This window comes from Stenella coeruleoalba (genome assembly GCF_951394435.1).
Source record: "Stenella coeruleoalba genome assembly, chromosome: 8".
In the NCBI taxonomy this organism is placed as follows: Eukaryota; Metazoa; Chordata; class Mammalia; order Artiodactyla; family Delphinidae; genus Stenella; species Stenella coeruleoalba.
Window position 1 is genome coordinate 107,849,535 of NC_137154.1, and position 13,977 is coordinate 107,863,511.

Here is a 13,977-nt window from a genome sequence, read left to right on the forward strand (position 1 = left end):
GGGTCTACCGCGAAGCTGAAGTTAAATTTCCACCTTCAGAAGCCTAACTCCACAGCTGCAGTGCAAGATAATGATGGGTCTACGGAAGAGAGAATGATGCCGCACAAGTGTTGTAGGAAGGAATTCATGGAGAAAGTAGGAATTCAAATTAAGCCTTTATGATGATGTGTGGTATTTAAAGATAACCAAGAAAGTCAGCTTCAGACAGGAAAGAACCAGGAGCAGGAAAAGTGCAGGCTGTGAGTGGGAGCTGTTGACACTTTGCTTCTGCGGGGCGGTCCCGGTATGGAAAGATTTAAGTTCAATCTGGATGCAGCCTTACGAAGGCCGAGCACTGGAGAGCCACGGAAGGCTTTTAATGAGGAAGATGTGATGAGATTAATCCACTGAGAGGAACATTCTGGGATGCCTGTGGGGGAGGAATTTGAGTGGGGAAAGACAGAGTGTGAGGCCGGCCAGTCAGTAGGTTCTTGAAGCCGGCAAGATGAGACTGTTTGAGCCTGAACTTGCCAGGTAGCAGGAGAGTGGGTGTGGTGCTGCCTTGGGGCCTGGATGGCCTCCCGGTCCTCGGGATGCTTCCAGCACCCAGTTCTGACCCAAGGCCAGAGCAGGTATGCTGTTTGTACCCTTGAGAGCTCTGTGAGCCGCTGGGATTCTGCACACACGTGCTTCGCCTTTGGTTACTTATTAGAGCTCAGCTTCCCAGCAGCCTGAATTCGGGCCCTGTGGCAAGAACACAGTGAACTTGGAGCTCATCTCTGTCATCGACCATTCAGCTGGTCCATAAGTGAAACCAGCAGAAGCAGAGCAGACAGGTCCTGAGGAAATCCACTGCCAGGGGCCCTGGTGGGCGCAGGACGCGCACAGGTGACCAGATGCAGCCCAAAATGGCTGGATTTGACGGGCTGGAAGCCTGCTCGGGGTGTGGCATCGAGGACCAGGCCTGCAGAGTGCCCGGCCGGGGGTTGGGGCTCGGGGGTGGTGGGGGGCTTGAGCCAGGGACGCAGTGCCTCAGTTACAACTGCACCTCCAAGGGGTCTGAACTCTTCCAGGTCTCCTCGGGCTGCCTCTACTCTGACCCTGTCACGGGGGAGGGGAAATTAACCACTCCAGTATATGGATGTTTGAACAGAGGAGGATTTCGGTCACCTGTTAAAAAGTCTGTATCCCTTATAGATTTGAGAAATTAGAAGTCCTGTCTCTGCTCAGTTATTTTAAAAACAGTAGGACTTCTCCAAAACACTTCCCTGTAAACTATCTCCTAGTTTTCACAGGGGGGTCCTTGCACGAACAGACACCCAGGAGGTTACACCCAGGAGATGTTTGTTGTGTTAATTTATTGGAATTGAATTGCAGGACAGCCCTGCTGAACGTGCTGCCGTCCCCTTGAGCCTGGGCTCTGGAGTCAGACTCCCTCGACCTTTGATTGCCAGCTTTGCCACCAACTGCGGCTTAAAGCAAAATCGCTTAAATTCTGCCTGTTTCCTCCCGTAAACTGGAGAGAATAAAAGTTCCTCTCTCATAGGATAACTGGTGAATCAAGTGAGAGAATCCACAGAAAGGGCTCGGAATAGAGTGCAGTAAGCACTCTCATCCCACAGACGAGCACAGTGAACTGCAGGGAGGTTAAGTGTCTCGCTCAACTTGCACATCTCCTGACAGACTTTAAAATATTTAAATCATGATTCGTGGTAGTCAGTTAGTGCTGATTACCAGCTGTTCCCCGTCTGCCTCTTCCAGGTAAACGGCAGGATTGCATCTCCCTTTGCCAACATTACAGAAACACATAAGCACAAGAACAAGTCACTGAGGTTTCTCCCAGGATCCCAGAAGTCTCGGCTTCATCCGCTCCACAGTAAAGATCCTGTGGTCCATCCTCTGCTTTGTCTGAACATTTCCATATATATTCTTCTCACCCAAAGTTTGTCGCCTCTTTGGCACTGGAAAGGCCTGTCATTCCTGGGAATTAAGATCAGCCAGACGCCGTGTGAGTGAATGCTGTCTATGTCAGGGGGACAGGGTCGGCTGCCACAGGGCCATGACAAAGTGTGCATCCCCACATCACTCCCCTATACTACCTCCCCCTGGGAGGAGAGAGGAGGGGGCCACTGAGGCCAGGGTAGAGTGGGAGACCCAGTGGACAAGACTTTGCAGCTGGAAACCTAATCCTAGATGCTTAGTGACCTGTGGCAAGTAGTGGGTGAGCAGGGGAAGAGGGGACCAGGGCAGGGTCCCCGGGAGCCAAGGTCATCTCCGCCTCAGGTGTGTCCAACCTCACTATCTGTGAGCACGGTGATGCCCCATGTCCTCTGGTCCTTCCACTGTCTCCTGGCTGGTGTCTTGTCACCCAGCTCCGTGGTCCAAAGCCCAGGGGGGATTTCTAGGTGACGCCCTCCTGTCCTCACAAACAGGGAAGTTCATCCCCACAGGACAGGAGGAGCAGCTGCCCGTTGTCTCCAGGCTGGCAGAGGGCAGGGGAACCTCCAGCCGCCAGGCCTTGGCCGCGTGGGGCCTGCGGATCATTTCCGGTGCAGTTCCGCTCAGCTTGAATGCGGCTCTCACTCCTCAACTTCACACCATTACAGCATCGTCACATTATCAACATCACCATTTTCTCAGGCGTTGGTAAAGAGCCGTATACACAGTACAAACGTAAACAACACGCCTGGACAGTCCACTGGTTACCTTCCTCATCCCTCACCTGGATCATGGCCCTGAGACCCTCACACTATTCTGGGCTTTCCACAGAAAATCTGGAATATCACTGTTTTCCATTTTGTCTATAAATCATCCTGTGGGTCTAATGGGTTGTAAATTCTTCCACAGGCTTTAAGCTTGTCAGAGTCAGAAATACACCTGATTCATCTCTTTCTTCTTGGTGTGTTCCTGGCATCAAGCAGGAACTCGATGTTTATTGAACAAATAGAGAACAACTGGAGAAAAGCTATCGTCACCCATGTGATACTGTAGCTGGCGGCCATTCCCATGCAGGAACGGGCAAGACACATCACCCAAAGTCGGCTAGACACTAAGAACTCGGATGGACCCCCAGGGAAGCCAGGTGAGTGCAAAGGCAAGCTCGCAGGGCTGTGCACGTGCGACCCCTTCATAGAGCATTCCAGAAATGATGCTGCTACTGAGATGGAAGCCGGGATTAGAGGGGGAAGGGGAGGAGAGGAGCCGCCATCAGGGGTGCAGGAGGCTGTGGGGATGGAGCAGCTCTACACTGGGCTCATGCTGGCGGCCACAGGGGCCATGGATGGGAGACAGTCGCGTGGAACTCTGCACACACTGGTGGCACCTGGACGAGCCCGGGTTGCGCCCGCGCATCTCACGCTGCTGATGCCGTGTGCGCCAGGAGCCAGTGTGGGGCACTGGGGATCCCACGAACATCCACGTTACAGCTTCCTGTGAAGCTATACTTACTGCAGAATAAACACTGTTTCCAAGTCCGCTGGCCAGCAAAACCGCACTTCCTGGACCCAGCCTCCCGGTCCCCGCTGTCAGGGCAGCTGCGGTTTGGGGCCATGCAGGTGCCAGCAGGACGCGGGAGGCCGGAGAACAGGGCACGGTGGGCGGGGGTCCTTGCGAGCGGGCTCAGGAACCCCCCACGGCCCCGGAGCTTTCTGGGGCAGGGGGAAGAGCAAGACCCCTGGGGCCGAAGGCTCGGAGACGGTCACTGTCCACCCTCCGCGCCCCATCCCCCAGCAGTGTTTCCCTGTACAGGTCTCGTGGGCCAAGGACTTGGCTTCTATTCTGTGACAATGGAGAGCACTGGATGGATGGGTGCTGAGTGGGGAGGACCTCAAAAGATCTGCTTTTCAGAAGCCATGTCTGGTAGAGGGGCGGGGCCGTCCTGAAGCTGGATGCCCCGTTCAATTGCTGCCTCTCCAGCCAGGAGGGGGACCACGGGGCCTGCCTGCAAGGGGCGTGGGGAGCTGCCAGCGAGCCTAAGACGGGGACCCCGAGAGACACAAAGTGGGTGTGGGTGACGGTAAGCGGGGAGCTGAGGAGGACTCCGGGGAGACAGGGGAGATGAGAGAGTAGCAGAAGAACAGCAGGTTGATGGGGGAGGTGCCGAACTGCATTGTCAACAGGCCGAGACGGTGCCCGCTGGAAACAGCCGTGTATCAGGGCCCTCGGGGAAAGGCCGGCTCCAGGAAAAGGTCAGTCTGTCCAGTCCGGGGCTCCCTGCTGTCACCTCCCATGGAGCTTCCCATCAGCTCTCACGGCTCCTGGAGGGGTTGACAGTCCCCTGGGATCCAAGGATCTGTTCTCTCTGCCCTCTTTTCACAGACTCTCCACTCTTTCCCCCATTCATTGATGCTTTGCTGGTCTACATGTGAATGAAAGCGTTTTCTGTGTGTATAAGCCCTCAGATACTTTTTTTTTTTTAAGCAGAGGTCTTCTTAGAAGCCCGTATGATTTAAATTTATTTATTTATGGCTGTGTTGAGTCTTCGTTTCTGTGCGAGGGCCTTCTCTAGTTGTGGCAAACGGGGGCCACACTTCATCGTGGTGCGCGGGCCTCTCACTATCGCAGCCTCTCTTGCTGCGGAGTGCAGGCTCAGTAATTGTGGCTCACGGGCCCAGTTGCTCCGTGACATGTGGGATCTTCTCAGCCCAGGGCACAAACCCGTGTCCCCTGCATTGGCAGGCAGATTCTCAACCACTGCGCCACCAGGGAAGCCCCCTCAGATACTTTTTGAACAGTGTGTTTAATAAGATGCTATGAGCAGAGCTCACAACCAGGAAAGTGCTGAAGACTCACTGTATTCAAGACCCGCCTTGTCTCACAGGTGGCCAGAGAGCAGCTCGTGTTGGCTGTCAGAGGACCTGCAACCTCTTCCATCAGAACCGTGGCCGCAGCACCGGGGGAGGTTTCGGGCACAGCTAGTGTGTTAGTGCCTCTCTGATCTTCTAAATATTTCATACTTTCATAATAGAAAAATTGTTTTCACTCCTCTTTTCTGACTTGACCCGGGTTTCTGGTCTTTCTCGAAACTCAAGCCACCTGTTCTGAGCTGGAACAATCCCAGCATCACCATATACGCTCTACTGCCGACCAGACCGGGACGAGGACCTCAGGCTCCCCTTTTTATGCAACAATATTGAAGAGATATCTCTGGGCAAAAATAAATTAGTCCTGCCTATCTCACCATCACTTTTTTCTTAGAGCTTGTACACTTTGATGGGTTTCCCTGGACAATTCTCTTACCATAAACCAAAACTTAGCCTCATCTGAGTTACAGATGTTATTATGGCCATGATTTACATGCACAGAGGATTTGACCATGTCAACTTCAGTCTCCAGATCCTTCATTTCCTTACACCACAGGTCAGAAGTATGTACATAGACCTGTCTTCTGAAGCATCTAAGCCCTCAGTGCTTCGTGGTCTGATAACTGCTTTTATTACTCTCACCTTCCCGCAGTGAAATTAGCATGGACGACATCCTCAAGGGCAAAGTACCGGTACAAGAAGTTCCGGCAAAGCTGAATGCCGTTGCCATCGCAATCCCACTAAAGCAGGCCTGCTTCTTTAGCCTGAGGGAAGATGAGTCATTTCACAAAGATCCAAGTTTATTTTTCTAAATGACCGCTTGTTTTGAGCCATTAAAGGTGGCCGCTGGCTGCTCACTGGTCCCCAAACTGCACCCCTGCTCCAGACCTTCCGGATTTTCTTCATCTTCATCACTGAGGCTGATGTTTCCCTTGATTCCGGAGGACTTCATCATGTGGTTCCCTAAATTATGTAGTCACTCAAGAAACAACTACTGAGAGCCTGGCATAAAATAAAGTAAAATAAAATGTGTCTTTGTAAGAAAAAAAAAACACAAGGATTTTTTAATATAGAATCCCCCTGACCTAACAATTACTTCATTAACAGCACTTATTTTCCTGGGATGGGGAAGTTGATTGAGAATAGAGTATTTTCCGTCACGTACAAACTGGTGTTTGGAGAGACTAACACTTGCATTTTCAACTAAAACTAGTACTTGCTGATTGTTGCAGAAGTGCTGCGTGCACTTGTCAGGCGCGGGGCAAGAGGCTGCGTCAGGGACACAGATTTGCTTAAAGTACGGTTCCCGCCAGGAAAGCACTTAGCAACACTTGTCCCCACTGAGGAGTAGCTCCTGGGGCTGGGGTCAGAGCCTTGGGTCCTGGGTGCCATGTGCTGCCCCTGCAGCCCGCCTGACCCAGTCCCCATAGCACCTCGTAGGCAGGAGAGCCCTGCAGTGACCTGGCAGAGTAGGAGGCCATGGGCTCCCATGGAGAATCTTCCCGGGGCTGAGATGTGCCCCCTCTCATCTGCCTGCCCCCCCACACCTGTCTGAGCTTCCAGCCCTTTCTGAATGGCAGCTGACATCCCACCTAGCACAAGCCCCCCGCTCCTGCCCCCATCCCACAGGCTCTCAGAACCCATGTCAACCTCAGAGATCCCTGAGTCTGTTCCCTCTACAAATGGATGTAAGTTGTTTTAAGGTTTTGTGGCTCCTCTGTGGACAAATCAGATCCACCCCCGTCTTTCCCAATGTCACCCATTCTTTGGTGGCCCCTTGGTCCTACATCTAAGCCTGACGTCCGTCCCATCAGTGTGGAGAGTCCCAGGTATCAGACTCCACACTCCTGGGCCTGAGATCTCACTGTCTGCCGGGACGGAGCAGCTGTTACCTCACACAGGTGCCTGCCGGCAGGGTCGCCAGGCGTGGGAGCTAAGCCTTCCTCAGTCTGATAGCCACTTTTATGTCCCAGTCCATTTCCCTGAGAAAAAGCTCGAGTAGCCACTGTTCTTCATAACAATGTTCCGAAGACAGACGGCTACGCCGCATGGTTTACAACTGCCTGTGGTAACTTGTTGCCTTTCTTAAAAAATAATTTTTTTCTTATCAAAGTTACATACGTAGGTCAGAACAGTGCTTTGGAATATAGTAAGTTCCCATTAAATGTTTTTTAACTTAGTGAATAAATAAAAGTTAAAGTGTGGCATCGTCCGGAAAGGGAAACTCTCTAATTTTTTCAGGCCCCAGAAGAGAGATATTGAACAGTATTGAAATACCTTGTGTTTAAGTGGGATCTAATTATAACTTGAACTTGATGAAATGATTTTAAAATTTATCTGGAATAATACATGAATAAACAGGAAGCCTCCTTAAATAGAATAACAAAGTCATGGACTTGAGCTATGTAGTGTGCTGTGTTGTGTAAGAATATTCGAATCTATAGAAAACAAATAGAAAGGATAAGACTCGTAAGATGTGTGAAGCATAGATAACCTTGTTTACCCATTCTAGTCCCAGCCCTGTACCGTGGACATAGGCCTGACTGTCCACGGTACGCTAAGTGTGTATGAATCATACAAGGCCCGCAGTACTCATGAGGTCTAATTCCCTCATCCACTGGGGATACTCATTCTGTCCATAGGGTCCTTGACTGCAGAAACACAGAGAAAACCCGTGGCTGTTCTGCAGACTAAATGGAGGACCATTTAGCTATTGGCCATCTCTCCTGTGGGATAAGTGGGTGACATTGGTCCAGGCACCTTCCTTCTCATGGGGCCCCCTGGGTCCTCATAACCACACCATTAGCAGGACTCAGGCAGTATCCTTCTGTCCACTGGCACTCTATCCTCAGAGTGCTAACCTACTCTGTCTCTTTCGCTTTTCACTATGTGTTTTTAATTTATTTATTAAACCATGTGATCTGAGTTAATTTGGTCTGTAAGCCTCTCTGTTCCTAGAACTTTGGGATAATTTGCTGGTAGTGTACCTAGAGGCCTACATTGCACTAAAGTAATTTCCCAAACAAAAGGCATTGAAATATTAAAGTATATACTACATGGCCCAGAGGTTAATAGCACAGGCTTTGGAACTCTGTCACCAGGGATTGAATCCTGGGTTTGCCACTAACTGCTGTGCCACCTTGGGCAGGTTACCTAAACTCACTCTGCCTCACTTCCTTTTTTTTTTTTTTTTTTGGCTGCACTGCACGACTTGTGGGATCTTAGTTCCCCAACCAGGGATTGAACCAGCGCCCTCAGCAGTCAAAGCACGGAGTCTTAACCACTGGACTGCCAGGGAATTCCCTGCCTCAGTTCCTAAATCTGTGAAATAGGGATAAAAAGAGTACTAGCTCATAAGGTTTTAAGGATGATAAATGAGTTCACAGGTAGTGAGTTTAGAACTGTGTCTGGCATAGTGTAATTTCTCTTTGCAAATTGGATCTGGTCAGACAGATCCAGTGGAATAAATGGAATAAAATACAGAATCCAAAGCAGACACAAGTGTATGATAATTTAGTGTATGATAAAGGTCTTTGCAAATTAATAAGGAAAGAATTACATTTAGGAGTAATCTGCTAGCCATTTGGAAAAATACGAAAGGTTCATCCACATTTCAAACTTATATTAAAATAAATTTTTGATGAACCAAAGATTTAAATGAAGAAACAAACTGCAGAAACATTAGAATAAAACATAGGCACCATGGCGTAATCCACAGAATTACTGCCATAATAAGATGTTTAGATCTTAAATGACAGGACTGTAACGAGATCTACAATCAATGCCAAGTGAGTGAATAATTAATATATCCATACAAGCAGCAATACATGTTTTGCAGGAACACATACAACAAAGGACATACAGCCATCTTTCAGTATCTGGGGGGACTGATTCCAGAAATTCCTAAGATACCAAAATCCACTGATGCTCAAGTCCCATCAGCCCTCCACATCCCCAGATATGGAACTTGTGGTACAGAGGGCCAATTGTACAAAAAAACACACTAGAGTGACTAACCATGGAAAGTAGAGGAAAATTAAAGTGGGGAATAGGGATGCTGAAAATTATCTAACAAAATTAAAAGGAAATACAAATTACAAATAATAAATATAAAAGTGTTTAAATACAGCTGATATTTTAGGTTAATTTTTAACGATATTTTAAAACTTTTTAAACTTTTAAAACTTTTTCAGCACTTTTATTTTTTTATTTTTTGCGGTACGCGGGCCTCTCACTGCTGTGGCCTCTCCCGTTGCGGAGCACAGGCTCCGGACGCGCAGGCTCAGCGGCCATGGCTCACGGGTGCAGCCGTTCTGCAGCATGTGGGATCTTCCCGGACCGGGGCACGAACCCGTGTCCCCTGCATCGGCAGGCGGACTGTCAATCACTGCGCCACCAGGGAAGCCCAATTTGTTTGTATTTTGTTGAGAATTTTTGCTTCCATGTTCATGAGAGATATTGATTGTTGGTTTTCATTTCTTGAAACATCTTTGTTTGATTTTGGAATTAGGGTCATGCTGGCCTCATACAATGAATTTGGAAAAACTCCCTCCTTTTCTATGTGCTGGAAGGGATTGTGTAGAATTGTTAGTATTTCTTACTTACTGTTTGGTAAAATCCACCATTGAAACCATCTGGACTGGGTGCTCACACCCTTCTTGGCTTGTTGGAATTCATCCACAGGCAGTTTTTCAGGAGGAAGGTTTTACGTCAAGAATATCAAATACAGTGTTGCCTACAATAGCAAAAATGTGAAAAGACCCTAAAAAGTCAACAGAAAAATTGTTATGTATATTATAGTAAATCCATATGATACGATTTTAGGCTTTAAAAAGTCTCCAAAATCTTCAGTGACTGATTTGCCAGTTAGATGCTTAACATTTAGCAAGCTTTATTTTCTACACAAATGTGCTTTTAGGCAGACATGAATAAAATAAACACATTTTATTTCTGCCTCCCCATACTCAGTTGGAAAGGAGGCATCTTTGGCCAAAGAGAGGGTAAGGAGAGAGGGTGTTGTATATGCTGTCTGCAGATTCCTGGTGTGTGTGTGTGTGTGTGTGTGTGTGTGTGTGTGTGTGTGTGTGTGTGTGTGTGTGTGTGTGTGTGTGTGTAGTGGGCGAGATGCAGGGGCAGTGAGCAATGTCTTCACGCTTTTCCCTGCAGTCTGTGTGTCTCTGAGGTGATCTGCTGGGTCACATCCAATCAGAGAAGGAACAGCAGTTTGGTTGTTGGTTCTGGTGTGTGTGTGACAGCAGAACCTGGCATGGAGTGTCTGTGTCTTATCACTCCTGAGCCCTCTGGGTGTAGTCAAAGCTCTTACTGGTAGTGGGCGGATATTGGTGAGAGAAGCCACATAGGCACGAATACTGCAACCAACTTTCTCAAATGACATCACTGGAAAACAATCACATACAGTCATCCCTCCGTGTCCAAGGGGGCTGATTCCAGAACCCCCTGTGGATGCCAAAGTCCACAGATGCTCAAGTCCCTTACATAAAATGGCATACATACTATTTGCATGTAACTTACACAATCCTCCTATATACTGCACTTTAAATCCTCTCTAGATTACTTATACTACCTAATACAATGTAAATGCTATGTAAATAGTTGCTGGCCAGGGACAAATTTAAGTTTTGCTTTTGGGAACTTTCTGATTTTTTTCCTGAGTATTTTTTCTTTTTTTTAAAGTTTTGGCTGCATTGGGTCTTTGTTGCTCTGTGCGGGCTTTCTCTAGTTGCAGCTGAACAACGACTGAGAATAGCAAGGTAAGAACTGTTTTGAGAAACTTCTCATTTAGACTCCGTAAACTCAGCTATAAGAAATTGTCTTAAAGGACCATGAGAAGCCGTCCTTTTGCAGTTTGTTCAGTGAGAAGAAAATGTGCCTGCTTTTTGTTTAACACTTGCATCTATTTTTCATATATTTATTCTGTCTGGATCGAAGACGATTCCTCACAGATGCAGCTGCACGTCACCTTGGAACTCTTTCTCCTCATGAAATTTCAAGGTAGTAAGAATTCCCAGAGAAGATCTTTTCTCCCAAGACTCACAGCTAGAATGAAATTAAGTAATTAAATCCAGTTTATAAAAAGCATGTTGTTTAATGACAGGAATGGTATACATCAAACAGTTCAACAATGATAAAAACTGGTAAAACAATCTTTTAAAATATACCTTATTATCAATATCTTAAATTTTATATATTATATAAATATGTCTATGTATTTTACATTTAAAAATTATCTATTTCATATACATTTAGCTATATCTATTTCATATATCTATTCTTTGTTCAAAGAGGATATTATAGTCTTCCTACCCTTATAAAGCTAGTGTACTCTCTTAATATTCTTATTAGCTGTCAGTGTATTTCCCCATGTGCTTAATTTAAGTATTTGAAAGTTCTTAATAATTGTTTTAGTAGCTTATATTGATAGTTTTCATAATAATCGTTAATCATTGCTTTATTTTACTTCAACTTAATACAATTTTACTTTATTTTTAATTAATTAATTAATTTTATTTTTGGCTGCATTGGGTCTTCATTGCTGCACGTGAGCCTTCTCTAGTTGTGGAGAGCGGGGGCTACTCTTTGTTGTAGTGTGCGGGCTTCTCATCGCAGTGGCTTCTCTTACTGTGGAGCACGGGCTCTAGGCATGTGGGCTTCAGTAGTTGTGGCACACGGGCTCAGTAGTTGTGGTACACGGGTTAGTTGCTCTGAGGCATGTGGAATCTTCCCAGACCAGGGCTCGAACCCGTGTCCCCTGCATCAGCAGGCGGATTCTTAACCACTGCGCCACCAGGGAAACCCCAATACAATTTTAATGTTTCACTTTACGTCACATCTCAGATGCATACATTCAGATATTAACAACAAATTCAAATGACAAGGCTAGTTCTCATTTCTGATTAGTGTCACACTGTTTATATTTGAAATGTCTGTCGCCGAGAAAGCATGATGTCTTGAGTGACCCTGTCAGCTCACCCCAGAGCCTGCCCTTCACAGGCCACTAACCTGTCCACGGCACCTACTCAGATGTAGCTCCAGAAATTCCCCCACTGTCTCTCCTGCTTCAGTGACTTTTCACTCTCTTTGATCACGATCATGTCAGTGTACCATGCTGTGGTTTCTCCCACCTGGAAATTAAAACAGGGCATTACCCTCGACTCAGGGTCATGAGCCACCAGCTACATTCCCATTTATTTATTCCTTCTTCCAGCAAATATCCATGAACGAGACTCATCTGTATCCACCGAGATTCCTCCACCTCCTCTAACCCGTTCCAGTCTCCCCAAACCCCCCCCACCTGCCTGCATCACAGTCACCAAAGTCTTATGTGGTGTCTCCACCTGCACGTCTCCTTGATGGCTCAACACCCCCCAGACTGAGCTGGGCTTCTGGGACTCCAACAGGGAAGAGCAAAATAGGACTCCATGTTGGATCTGTTTCTTTGACGTTAACCTTTGCTTTTAGGTGCTTTTGTTATTATAATCACACACAATGGCCTGCCTCAGGGAACCCTGCCCGGCTGCCTGAATGTTAAACTGAAGTGCCTTTGTTCAGCTCAGAGGGAGACAATCTGACCCTGCCCACCTGTGAATGGCTGCAGAAAAGAAGAAATTAACACATCCCCTCCTTGAGGCTGGCCAAGCCAGGCAAAACCAGTGGCCTTTTTACTTTACTTCCTCACCTCCTCCCCCTCTCTGTTCTATAAAAGAAACTGGCATTCCAACGTGATGGAGTCGTTCTTGAATCCTCTTGATTTCTCTCACCCCACAAACGACCCAGGAATCCAGACTCGTCTCCACGCCAGCTGCCACTTGTCTGAACAGCAGCACCTGGCACGCGACCCCTGCGGTAGCCCCTGGCCTGGTCTCCTGTTTTCGACCGCTGCCAGCCCCTGGCACCTGAGTGACCTTTTAAAGCGTAATGGATGCCCCGCCCAGAGCCTGCCCCGGTTCTGTTTGTTTGAGTCAAAGCTCTGCCCCCGAAGGCCTGCCTGATCTGGCCCTGGTTCCTCTGCCTCCCCCCACCCCCTGCAGTCCTGGAATGCCGGGCGTCACCCCTGCCCGAGGCCTTCGCACTCGAGGTCCTCTCTGCTTGGCTGGCGGCCCCTTCCTCGGCACCTGCGTGCAGGTAATGCTCCTCGTTCAGGTCTTTGCTCAGCGACGCCTTCTCTGCGAGACCTGCTCTGCGCACCCCTCCCCCCAGTCTTCCTTTGTCCGCTTCATTTATGCTCTGGATTTACTACCTTTGAGACAGGCTGGGCCCTGGGCCCTTTGCTGCAGGACCTGCACTTGGACAAACATCTCTAACAACAGATACAAAGAAACTATAAGGGACTAAAAATAAGTGCAGGGCTGTGCAGGGGGGCAAATTATCAACCACAAGATACAAAAAGGCCACAAACCCAACTGCCACTTCTGAGGTGTTGGGAGCAAAAGCAGGGTCCTGTGTCCATCCCTGCACACACAGCACCAAGGGGGCGGGCAGACCACCTAAGCTGTCCCTCAGGCCAGAACCCCTGGACCTGCCCCACCCTCACCCCATTTAAGGGAGCAGCCTGCCCCCCTCGGAAGCAGCAAGGGCACCTGTTACTTGTTCTCGCTACCTGGGCTGCAGAGTGAGTCCCAGTCAAGCCTTGCCTGAATTCCTCGTGTGGCCTCTTATCAATTTCTGTTGATTAAAGAGCCTGGGGTCAGTATCACCTTTGAACACACTTTATGGTTTACTAATTCATTTGTTGATTTTTGTTATCCTTCTTCCTCAGCTGGAACAGAAATTTCAGAGGGAGGGGATCTTTGTTTTGTGCACTGATACCTCCCAAACACCTAAAACAGTGTTCAGCACACAGTGGACATTAAAAGTTGTGGATTCCTTCTTAATGAACGAAATGCTGTTGAATCAGACCTTGGCTTTTCAGCCTGAAAAGTGGCATCTTGGCGGCTCTAAGGCCAGCACTGAAGACAGTGCATCCCCCACAAACACACAGGCCCCTCCCAGCCTCAGCGACCTGCCTTTGGGGTGAGAGGCCTTGACTACCCATCTGAACTTGGATCTGTTTTCCTTTTTCTTTTTCCAAGGACAAGGACTTTCTACTTTCTTTTCGTCCAGGGTTGAAATTGCACTCATTTAGTCCCAGGAATTCCCCCTGTTCTTAGTGTTTTGGCTCAAGACTCTTCGGCAACTT